The sequence below is a fragment of the Hemitrygon akajei genome, chromosome 9 (assembly GCF_048418815.1).
Source record: "Hemitrygon akajei chromosome 9, sHemAka1.3, whole genome shotgun sequence".
Taxonomy (NCBI): domain Eukaryota; kingdom Metazoa; phylum Chordata; class Chondrichthyes; order Myliobatiformes; family Dasyatidae; genus Hemitrygon; species Hemitrygon akajei.
The window spans coordinates 151,737,085-151,749,213 of record NC_133132.1 but is presented as its reverse complement, the minus strand read 5'-3'; the positions used below and the strand labels follow the sequence as shown (position 1 = coordinate 151,749,213).

The 12,129-nt window shown below is 41.0% G+C and overlaps 1 long non-coding RNA gene across 1 annotated transcript; it reads left to right on the top strand.

The window, feature by feature from the left end:
* Nucleotides 1–1,064: 1,064 nt before the first annotated feature.
* Nucleotides 1,065–10,722, top strand: LOC140732836 (uncharacterized). Its single transcript, XR_012100157.1, has 4 exons — nt 1,065–1,087; nt 5,145–5,271; nt 8,776–8,860; nt 10,542–10,722. It is a non-coding gene; the product is annotated as an uncharacterized lncRNA (long non-coding RNA).
* The last annotated feature ends 1,407 nt before the right edge of the window (nt 10,723–12,129 follow it).

Here is a 12,129-nt window from a genome sequence, read left to right as displayed (position 1 = left end):
CCTTCTCAGCCCCAATCTCCTGCCTTCTCCCTATATTCCTTCATACCCTAACTAATTCAGAATCTATCAACCTCTGCCTTAAATATACCCAATGACTTGGCCCCATAGTCACCGGTGGCAATGAATTCCACAGATTTACAACTCTCTGTCTAAAGAAATTACTCCTCATCTCTGTTCTTAAAAGATGCCCTTCTATTCTGAGACTGCATCTTCACTTAAGGCCATCAAGAGACATGACTTACAGGGGAAAGGACATTGATTTCCCAAAGCAATCCAGCAGGAAGAACAATTTAACATGGTTCAGAATGAAAGAGCTTCCATCCAATAGCATAGAAGAAAGAAAGAAATGTTTGGAACTGCTGACAAGTAGAAAGTTAGTCTTGTAGTTTTCAAGAGATTTGTTTCATTTGAAAATCAGTGATGACTTTTGTAAAAGTAAATATTTATTTTGTCCATGCTGGCCTTACTTAGGATGTCCATTAAGGATTCTTTTCTCAAGCATCCAGAAATATTGCTATGAGCCAATGCTAAAAGATGTTATTATAATATGCTGAAAGGTCAAGGATTTATGGATGAGAAATTATAAACAGACATCTTACTCTCCCGGGACATAATCTAATGGTCTATCCAACTATTTCTATCTTTATTTCAAATTTCCAACATCTACAGCCTTTTTTTCGCGATAGACTGGCGTCCTATCCAGGGTGGGGGTTCTCGTACTCTCAGTCATTTCATGCCACGGAAACTGGCATAAGCTCCAGCCTGATGAGCCTATCAGGCTCAGGACAGACTAACTTTAACTAATTGAACAGCTTTTTTTGCCTCTGTGGAAGAACTTCTTCAGAATACATTGGCTGGGTGCTTGTGAACTTGGTCAGAAAGGGGTCAGATATTTCGTTGGTGAACAGATTCATAAAATATGTTTTGTTCTGTAAATTTCTAATGATCTGAACACTTTCACTTTGAGCTGTGTATGTTCCAGTCACTTTCATTGTGTCTTAATAAGCCTCTTTGGTTCCTGCTGGGTTAATTTGTAACTTGTTGCCACCAGCCATTGGTGAGCTGGGTGAAGCACAAAGAAAGCAAGGTACTTTAAGCCTTTTCCAGTACCCATGTTCAAAATGCAATAGCCATTTGTTTGTTAATGTTTATATTTCCAATCAGTGTTTGTTTGACTGCTACTGACTACTGAGGGAGGTGGGTTTTATTTGTGGTGTTGAGGAGTTTTGCTGAAAGCTGTATTTTTAATCACTGTAGGTTTGGGAGTTGTGATTATGTGATACCGATTTAGTCCTAAAACAAATAGAAGCCTAACTGCATTTGAAAGATTGTAATGTGGAGCTTTGAGACAGAGTTGGCTTCTGGACATTGCCTTCTTCAAAACACTTTTGTACATTTGGCTCCACAAACCTCTTCTGATCTTTAATTAGATCATTGAAGATTTATGTCCTGACTCCACTGTTACCACTATAGCACACTGATGCATTCATAATTCACGTGCAGTATTAAAACTCGTGCTTCACCCTTGGCTCACTTTAACTTGGGGGCGACGCAGTAGAGTAGTGGTTAGCACAACGATTTGCAATGCAGACGACCCAGGTTCAATTCCTGCGGCTGCCTGTGAGTCATTTGTGCATTCTCCTTGTGACCACGTGTGTTTCCTCCTGGTGCTCTGGTTCCTCCCACGGTCCAAAGACATATTGGTTGATAGGTTAATTGGTCTTTGTAAATTGTCACGTGATCAGGCTCAAAGTAAATTGGGAGATTGGTGGGCAGTGTGGCTTGAAGAGCCTGGAGGGCTTATTCTGCGCTGTGTCTCAATAAAATAAGATTTTAAAACGTCCTGATTTTAGCAGCAGCAGGTACGATCAGTAGCACCATGTCTACCAATGAAGGTTAGTGGGAGGCAGCTTCTATGTAAGAGATCCCGGGAAAGGTATAAGCTGAAGGAGCTTGAAAAAGTCAATACAGGAATTCTGTTCCAGGCTAGTGTGAGCTTCCAAAAGCCAGCTGGATTACTGTTGTCTGTCCATATTGAATCTTTTCTATGTTTTATGTTTTATTAAGAATTTGGTCTCCAGTTTATGTCAGAACTGTCAAACCTGTGCGGAGCAGGCTTTGATCAGTTTCCTTGTGATGGCTGAGAAATGAAAGGAGTCTCACTCAACTGGACAAAAGGGATAGCTTGGACTGTGGCTTGGGGCTTTAGATTGGGGGCTGAGGGTGAGGGGAAAGGAAGAGTGTGACACATTTGTAAAGAAACTCTGGCCCTAATCTTTATTGGGAAACACTTTGCATTTAGAGAGTACTCTGGTGTTATGTGAATATGGCAGATATTAATTTAAACAAGAACCAGTATTCAGTTCTTAACGCAAATTCTAAATTGAAGTTAAAAGCTCACTTCTACAAATAAGCAATACTAACTATAAGAGATATCCTTTGCAAAATGGTGGTCATGAGACATTTGCATATGCACCAGCATATGAGAATGCGTTATTATTAATTGGCCTGCATGAATCCAGCCAACCATAGATTCTGTCATTCTCTCTGACCTCGGGTGTTTTTAGAATATCTGTGCTGATTATTTTCTCCCAACAAAGGCATTTGAACCTTCAGTGGTGTCTTATCAATTACAATGTGCTTCCATTGTAAATATGTACCTCAAAGAAAACACGTGTTAAACCAAAGTTTTAAAGTAAGTGATGTCATTTTAACTATTGAGATTGAATTGAATCACCCGCTGTTTCCTTTTATCTTGAAGGTATAAAAATGTGTTGTACATCTGGTTTTGTGATCCATTATTGAGAGTGTCTCCATGAAAATATCTCCTTATCATGATGAATAAAGGTTCTATGTCACCAGCCTTAGTGTCTCTCTGGTGATCACAATCACAACAGAAGGTTGGATCAGAGTAAGGTGGACAATTAATATGAGGATGGATCATTCGACCATAACAACATAGAAAAAGATTGTTGAATTCATTGGGCTCATTGCAGCTCTTGGTAGAATGATTCTCTTTGCTTCCAGTACTTCACTCTTCCCCATGGCTCAGAGAGTTATTTTCCCATAAGTGCCAGTCCAATTCCTATTTGAAAGGGTCTGAATCACTCTGTGTCCATCATCTGTTCATCCAATAAGTTTGAAATCATAACCAGTATTTGCCATAAATACTTCCCTTCACATTTCTACTGCACTCTAAATCTCTATACATCCACCCTCCCACATTCATTGTGCAGGTTAGGTATGTCACCAAAGACACTTGCACATTTCTACAGATGTAGCATGGAGAGCATTCTAATTGGCTGAATCACTATCCAGTATGGGTGTGTGTGTGGGTGGGGGGGAACAGCACAGGATTGAAATGAGCTGCAGAAAGCTGTAAACTCTCTTAGTTCCATTATGGGCACTAGCCTCCCCTGCATCCAGGACTTCTTCAAGGAGCAGCGCCTCAAAAAGGCAGCATCCATCATTACCGACTCCAATCACCCAGGACGTGCCCTCGTCTCATTGCTACCATCAGGGAGGAGGTACAGGAGCCTGAATGCACACACTCAATGATTAAGGAATAGATTCTTCCCCTCTATCAACCAATTTCTGATTGGATAGAAGACCTGTGAACACTACCTCACAACTTTTTAAATCTCATTTTGCATGACTTTTTAAATAAATACATATACTTACCATAGTGCACAGTTGTTGTTATGTATTGCAATGTACTGGTGCTACATTACAACAAATTTCACGATATATGCCAGTAATATTAAACCTTCTTCTGATTCTGATTCACTCCTTAAACTTTCTATCACTGAAAATAGCTTCTTGCACTCAGTGTTTTAACAACAGCTTCATCCCCTCTGTCGTCAGATTTCTGAACAGTCCATGAACCCAGGTGCACTACCCAATCTTTTGTCTTTAGCATGATTTATTTATTGTTTAAAATTATAGTAATGTTTACATCTTGCACAATACTGCTGTCACAATGCAATAATTTTCATGACATAAGTCAGTGCTAAAAAACCTGATTCTGATTCCTCAATTTACACAGCCAAACCAGTCAAGTTTGTTTCTGTTTTAGCTCACATTCACTCCACTGGAACACTGTCTACAGAGAAGTAGTAATAATAATAATAATAATAATAATAATAACTTATTATTTAATTATTTATGGTTTTATATTGCTATATTTCTGCACTATTCTTGGTTGGTGCGGCTGTAACGAAACCCAATTTCCCTCAGGATCAATAAAGTATGACAGTCTGTCTGTCTTAACTGATAGTGGGAATGCTGATAGGCTGGCGGTGATGTTACGGGACAGATCAGTGATCATGGTGTTAGAATCTTGCAGAAGCTGTTTCATTTCTCATGCTGAGGTAAGATTCAACGTTGGACTTGAGGCAGCAAATTACTGGAGGACGTTGGAGAAAGCACCACGGTTCCTCCTGGGGTACAAGAGGCATCGAGAAACCTATTTCATATAAATGTGCGTCTTTCCTTTGCAGCCCCTGTAAACCCGGCTAAGCCAAATGAATCTAAAAGAATAATAAAATGAAAGTCATGAAAGCTGTAAAGGATAAGAATCTCCCCGCTGGTTGGTTGCCAGCACAACCTGTGCTGGTAGAAAGAAGAAAGAGGCTATTTTGAGAAGGGTTATCAAGAATCAACTTTATTCACCATATACATTTATACATATTCGGAATTTGTTGTTGTGTGACACGCAAAAACTAAAAACATTCAACAATTATAAAGAATAAAGCATTCTATAAAAATAAAGATTGGGATTTAAGTACAGATATGGAATAAAATGAATATAAATACATAAATACTACACACATATTTACAGTGTAAACAGCGTTCTGTAAGTTGTTTGAAGTGTTTGTCCAGTGCAGTGACTGGGATACTAGATAGAGGGGAGTTTTGGGGTTAACTAGAATGGATGATCAGATTAACTGCCTCAGGGAAGTTTTTGTTTTAATAACCCTGTATAGCGTTTTCCAGAAGAGAGCAGTTTGCAGGGTGAATAGTGTTGGCATTTATTCTTTCTGCCCGCTTCTTTGTCCTAGGCACATACAAGTCCTGCTGTAATGGTCGGCTGCAACCAATGACATTTAGGATTTGAATTAAAGGTTTTTATCCTGTCTTTTAAGATTTTTACATCCCACCTTGCGTAAGGTGAGGGGTTAACTGGATCCACAAGAGAGCACGGATGCTAGAATCTGAAGAAAAGAACAAACTGCTGGAGCAACTTGAGTTCAGAGTACATTAATTATCAAAGTATGTATACATTATACAACCTTGAGATTTGTCTCCATGCAGGCAGTCAAAAAAACCCATTAAAAAAAGACCGTCTAACACCCAAAGTGCAATCAATATAAGTATGCAAATAGCATTTGGAACGAAAGTGAGCCCACAGGCACGAAGCCAAGAGCAGCCGGACCTGGTCACAGACTCGGCCGCAAATCAGTGCAGAGCCAACTAAACATCACAGATCAGCAAGCAGAACCGGCCAAACCCTTGCCTCTGGTCCCACATCCAGCCTTTTCAATCCATCTGGTCCAGCATTTAAATCCTCCAAACATCAGGTCATTCCTCACTCTAGGACCCGGGTCCTGTTGTGTTGATACACTCTGGGCCTGGACCCTGCTGTCACGTTTCAGCCCATACCCAACCTTTTCAAATTGGCCTGGCGCTTAGATCGATCAAACCTTGGTTTAGGTGAATGGGCCTTGATTCTGCCTCGCCTCCTCTCACCCCGACTTTGCCCCGCCTCTGCCCCCACCTCATCCAGACTTTGTTTCGCACCCGCTCGCTTCAACTCTTGACTTAGCCTCACCTTCGCTTGCCCCTCCATTGTTTGTGGTGATCATCTAGCATGAATTTTACCAGAAAACGTGTCAGTAATAAAGTATTTAGTTCTGCTGTTAGCTGTGCTCCTTGTTTTGTTTGACATCGAAAACCAGTCACTGGGTTTCACCAGCACCATCTTAAACTCAGTGGACATGTAGCTTCTGTGGAGGCAAAGGAATAACTCCTGGTGCAGGGTTTCATCCCAAAAAGTCCATTATTCCATAACCTCTACAAATGATTCTTGATCTGTTGATTTCCTCCAGCAGGTTGTGTTTTAGACACAGAACTCAGAACAGCACAGCACAGGCCTTTCAGGGTTATGCCGACATATATAAACCTACTGACAATCAGTCTACCCCTTCCCTCCTACACTGCCCATAACATCCAATTGCCTATCTAAGAGTCTGTTAAATGGTTTTATTGTATCATCCTCCACCTACAACCTACAAGCACCTACAAACCTCTGTGTGAAAACCCACTTCTTTGTGGGATTAAACCTCCGTCTGCATTCTCCATTGATTTTTTTAAGTCATTATTGTCAATAAAAATGTTCTTTTTACATTTGCTTACAAGATGTTTTCTCACAAAGCCTTCCTCTTACAGAGTGGACTCCGCAGCCGTCTGAACCGTTGCCCTTCTTTCCATAATTTTAATGGCTTTGGTGATGTTCAGATAGGTCCAGGCAGCTTTTAAAAACAGGGGACTGTGTCGATATTAATATATTCATGTTGAAGATCTTGATTTTGCAAGTTCAGCAGAATGCTAATATTTTGCTAAGTACAAAAAGCTCATTCTGCATGAGACGGCATACACCTTTATGATTGTTGAGTGGGTGTAGAGATGGGGGGTTAACTCTGTCATCTTGGCGTTTTACCACATGATGCACCAATTTCTTTTGCCTGAAGATTCAGAATAGCTTCTTTTTGTTACTAAGATGGCACTTACTGCCAGCACTGTGACCTATACCTGTTATAGAGTCAGCTTGACAGCTACTGTTGATGAATATATCTGATTCAGTTGCAGGTTTTTATCACAAGACCATGAAAGAGTACACCTGTGATAAACCAAGACCAGAATTTACTTGGTGACAGTTCTTACCCAAGCATGGCTGGGCACACACAATGTCAGACAGAACAGACAGAAAATCAACTCATTGTTTCTTGTACTTTCAATCTGTTGACTGCACCCCCACTAAATTCAAAATTAAACAATCACCATGGATACTGCTGCTTCTGGCACGATGTATTGACAACAGTACATTTCGTGCAGCCAGCAAAAAAAAGTAGATAAAAGATACAAAACTTCTACTGTGGACTCAAATCGTGTATCTGCGATTCCAATGATCCAACATGACAGCTATAAGTGTCTCACTAATAATTATTTTCATGAGTTTTCCCAGTTTCATTAATAGGATTTTATTGGCAGCTTTTTGCTTCAATTGTATCCTAGATAAGACTAAAATGTTTGCAATAATATTAAAGAAAACATTTGACATGCATACTTCTGCTTGCTATTTTAGAGAATGATCAACATACATCAAACTAATCATCTAATGCTAGCACCAAAATAGCTCACACAGGAATGCCACTCAAAGACATTTAGTATCCATCTTCTAATATGAGCAAAAATAATTTCCTGACTCCTGTGTATTCTTTCAGATTTGCCCAATCCTGGAAATAGGTCATTCCTTTGTACTTGGTCATTAATGATTTCTTGCTGCCACGGTTAGTCAAGTCAAATGAGAGAAAGAATAAATCTGACTCAAATTAACCCAGAGGTTGACAATGCCAACATTAAAGTATCTAAGGTCCAAAAACGTGTTAATTAATGAAGGAAGGCAAAAGCAACCATGATATAATTATTAAGAGATTTTAGATTTTTCATATGTAAGATGGAATTTTACTGTGTGTTAGACAGAGTGGTCAGCAGCACTGGGGCTCCACAGGGGACTGTCCTGTCTCCCTTTCTCTTCACCATCTACACCTCGGACTTCAACTACCGCACAGAGTCTTGCCATCTTCAGAAGTTTTCTGGTGACTCTGCCATAGTTGGATGCATCAGCAAGGGAGATGAGGCTGAGTACAGGGCTACAGTGGGAAACTTGGTCACATGGTGTGAGCAGAATCATCTGCAGCTTAATGTGAAAAAGACTAAGGAGCTGGTGGTGGACCTGAGGAGGGCTAAGGCACCGGTGAACCCTGTTTCCATCCAAGGGGTCAGTGTGGACATGGTGGAGGATTACAAATACCTGGGGATACGAATTGACAATAAACTGGACTGGTCAAAGAACACTGAGGCTGTCTACAAGAAGGGTCAGAGCCGTCTCTACTTCCTGAGGAGACTGAGGTCCTTTAACATCTGCCGGATGATGCTGAGGATGTTCTACGAGTCTGTGGTGGCCAGTGCTATCATGTTTGCTGTTGTGTGCTGGGGCAGTAGGCTGAGGGTAGCAGACACCAACAGAATCAACAAACTCATTCGTAAGGCCAGTGATGTTGTGGGGGTGGAACTGGACTCTCTGATGGTGGTGTCTGAAAAGAGGATGCTGTCCAAGTTGCATGCCATCTTGGACAATGTCTTCCATCCACTCCATAATGTACTGGTTAGGCACAGGAGTACATTCAGCCAGAGACTCATTCCACCGAGATGCAACACTGAGCGTCATAGGAAGTCATTCCTGCCTGTGGCCATCAAACTTTACAACTCCTCCCTCGGAGTGTCAGACACCCTGAGCCAATAGGCTGGTCCTGGACTTATTTCCACTTGGCATAATTTACTTATTATTTAATTATTTGTGGTTTTATATTGCTATATTTCTACACTATTCTTGGTTGGTGTGACTGTAATGAAACCCAATTTCCCTCGGGATCAATTAAGTATGTCTGTCTGTCTGTCTGAACTACGATATCAATTCAGTTTGCTTCTCCACAGATGCCGCTTGATCTGCTGACAGAAGTGAAGTGCTGTCCGAGCATCCTGTGCTGGACTTGGTAGATACGGTTTATCATGAAGAATGGTATGAGTAAGATCGAAGAGGTTTACCAGGATACTGTTTGGATTAGAGGACATGAGCTGTAAGGCGAGGTTGGACCAACTGGGGATGTTTTCTCTAGAGCAGCAGAGACTGACGGAAGACCAGACAAAAGTTTATAAGGTTATGAGAGGCATGGATAGAGTTGCCAGCCGATACGTTTATTTTTAACCGCAGGGTCAAAATTAAAGGCCGTGCATTTAAGGTGAGCAGTGAAGAGTTCAAAGGAGATGTGTAGGGTTAGAGTGTTTTTTCTACAAACTGTTGGGTGCCTGGAATGCACTGCCAGAGTTGGTGGGGGAGGCAAATACAATAGAGGAAGGCACATGTGCCTTAGGTAGGCACATGGACATGCAGAGAATGTGCAGAGAGAGAAGGGAATATATTAATTAGGCATCATTAGCTTAATGATTTCAGCACATCATCATGGACAATAGGGCCCGTTACTGTGGTGTACTGTTAGATGCTGTAACTTGCTACAATTTTAATGGGGTGGAGGAAAAGTGAGACGTATGCTTCGTTAATCTGTGAAAGTGACAGGACACCTTGGAAAGTCCATTAAGAGGATGCATGGGCCCTTGGTTTATAAGCAGTGGCATACAGTACTAAAGTTAAATTGATTTAGTACCCTGGAGATTTATGTTCAGCTGATGTTAATGACATATATAAAAAGTTGCCAAGGCCAATTGAAGAGGGTGTTGTAGGGCCAATATTATGGAGCTGCTCAGGAAACTGGGGTGTTGTCAGACATTAAACGTTAACGGTTGACTTTGTAGAAGTGTTCAGAAGTAAATGTCTCCTGGGGCAGAAGAATCTGTAATTAAAGACAAAAGAACTTCCCATAGCACAAAGAAAAACATTTTTATGCTGTAAATTTATTACAGTCAGGAATGCACTGCCTGAAAGGTGGGTGAAATTGCTTTCAATAATAGGAAACTGGACAAATGCCTTAAGAGGAAAAATTTGCAGGACTAAATTAGATAGTTCTTTCAAAGAACTGACACAGACTAATTGGCTCAACAAGCTTCCTTTATTGTTATATGGTTACACAAAGAGGAAATATTAATTTCAGATCTTGTGCATTAAGTGCAGTACTATGTACGCATATACTGATTAGCTAGGGTGCTTAAGACTTTTGCACAGTACTGTATTTGTCAACATGGTTTGACAAGCGAGTTTGTAAATCTGCTGGGAGCAAAGGGAATGGTGAGAGTGGAGCGCCGTGGGAGGGGTGTGGGACTGGAGTGCCAGGGATGGGGTTTAGAATGGGTGCAGACACACCCAACCTTGACACACCAGGCAAGGTCATTTGATTGCAAACAATTGGTTTATTGATCACTACAGAATGTCTCTCTGGAGCTTCCCGGTCCCTTCCCCCTTCTCCCAGCCGTGATTCCCCCCTCCCCTGCCTCCTTCCCACACTCAGTCCACAACAGAGACCCATATCAGAATCAGGTTTATCATCACTCACACTTGTCATGAAATTTGTTTTTTATTTGCGGCAGCAGTACAGTGCAAAACATAAAATTACTGCATAAGTCTTAAGCACGCTAGTTATATATATTTGTCTAAGACTTTCGCACTGTATTGTATATGGCTCATAATGTTACTGAATTATATATATATCAATCAAGTTAATTTCAATTTTGTATTCATCATTTGTTAGATCAATACCTATAGGCTGATCTTTAGAAAGTGCTGCTGCATAGTAATGGAAACAAACACAGTGTCACCATGGCAATGAAGATCACCTTGGAGACTGATTAATGCTGGTAGGAGCAGCATGGACATCGTATCAGATGATGGTGTGTAAATTATACCAAAACTCTCCATCACCCATTTGATTATGGTAGCATTAAAAAAATTGAAGTGAAATAATAGCTTTTAGCTGATTGATTTTACCTTATTGCTCCTTCAAAGTACTGTACTCTCTCATAATTGAAAAAAATTAATTTGGAGAAAGTTGCACTGACATAAAATAAAAGTATATATCCTGGGGTCTGAACTGAATAGGTATTAGAAACACACATGAAGATTTGTGATACACAATTATCCAGTTTCATGTAATGCAATCAAAATCACATTGTTGTGGTTTCTGGAAGCAGGGTTTCACTATCAGCTCTGATATTAATCACACGGGTTGTAGGAAAGCTTAGAGCTGGCACTTACCATATCTGGATGAAGAAATCCAGCAACAGACCAACACAGGACTTCACACAGACCTTGAACTCTTCTTTTTCAGCACTGAGGTGTTGGCCGGCTGCTGAAATACATCTGTGAGTTGAGCCACAAAGTGTCTGTTGGCTGGTGTGCTGGGAGATACAACATCGACATCCAAGAGCTACTGCAGAAGCTTGGGCTGAAGATGAGCGAGGATGATTGCCAGCCATATCGTGCACAGCTGTCAGAAAAAAATTTAAAATGTTGAATGTTTATTTGTATTTGGGTTCAATTTTTTGCATTGTGGCCAAGAGGATGTCTGTGACAGAAGGAAGGTAATTGGAGAAATGGAAATGGCATCGTGTTGGAGTTAGCCCTTCGTTAGAAAGCTGCTGTCTCCTTTGCCTTTTCGGCTGTCTTCCCCTTTGGCTTCTTCCTCTTCCTCCTTCTGTTTTACCTTCTCACCTGATGCCAGATGCCACACCTGTCCCTGCAGGATAGCAAAGGGGCCCTACACACACAGCTGACCATTCACCAATCTTCACAGATGTTCAGCGTGCTACAGAGCTCCTCTACAGCAGTCCAAACAAAAATATTGCTTCAGCATCCAACGGTGTCTTCTTCCAATAAGGCAAGAGGATGGGTCATGTCATTCAGTGGCATCCTGTGGTTTGTTGTTGGAGCTGAAGCTCATAACATGGTGGACCTCTATCTGCTCCATCTATTCTTTTACATGATTTCCATGTGTAGGTAAAGCATCTGTATGGTCTACTACTCTTTTGATTCTTTAGGTTAACCGAGCCAGCTTCCTTGTGGTGTTCTCTGACCATGATGGGACTGGAGTTCTTAGTTTTACCTTGAGACTGACAACTTGCTTCATGACTATGTAACATTTTGTTTCTGAGTTTTGCTGAAATCTCGCCTATTGCTTTTGCTTGGATATTGGATTTAGTATGATTTCATTCCATTAAATAGACATCCCTGGGCACCAGCTGCAATGTGTTCCATTGGTAACCGGTATCTGTCCTTTTCTCTCTCCCCGGATGGTTTAGTTTATCCACTGCTGCGAATTTGATGTCCTTTTCATTGTGCAC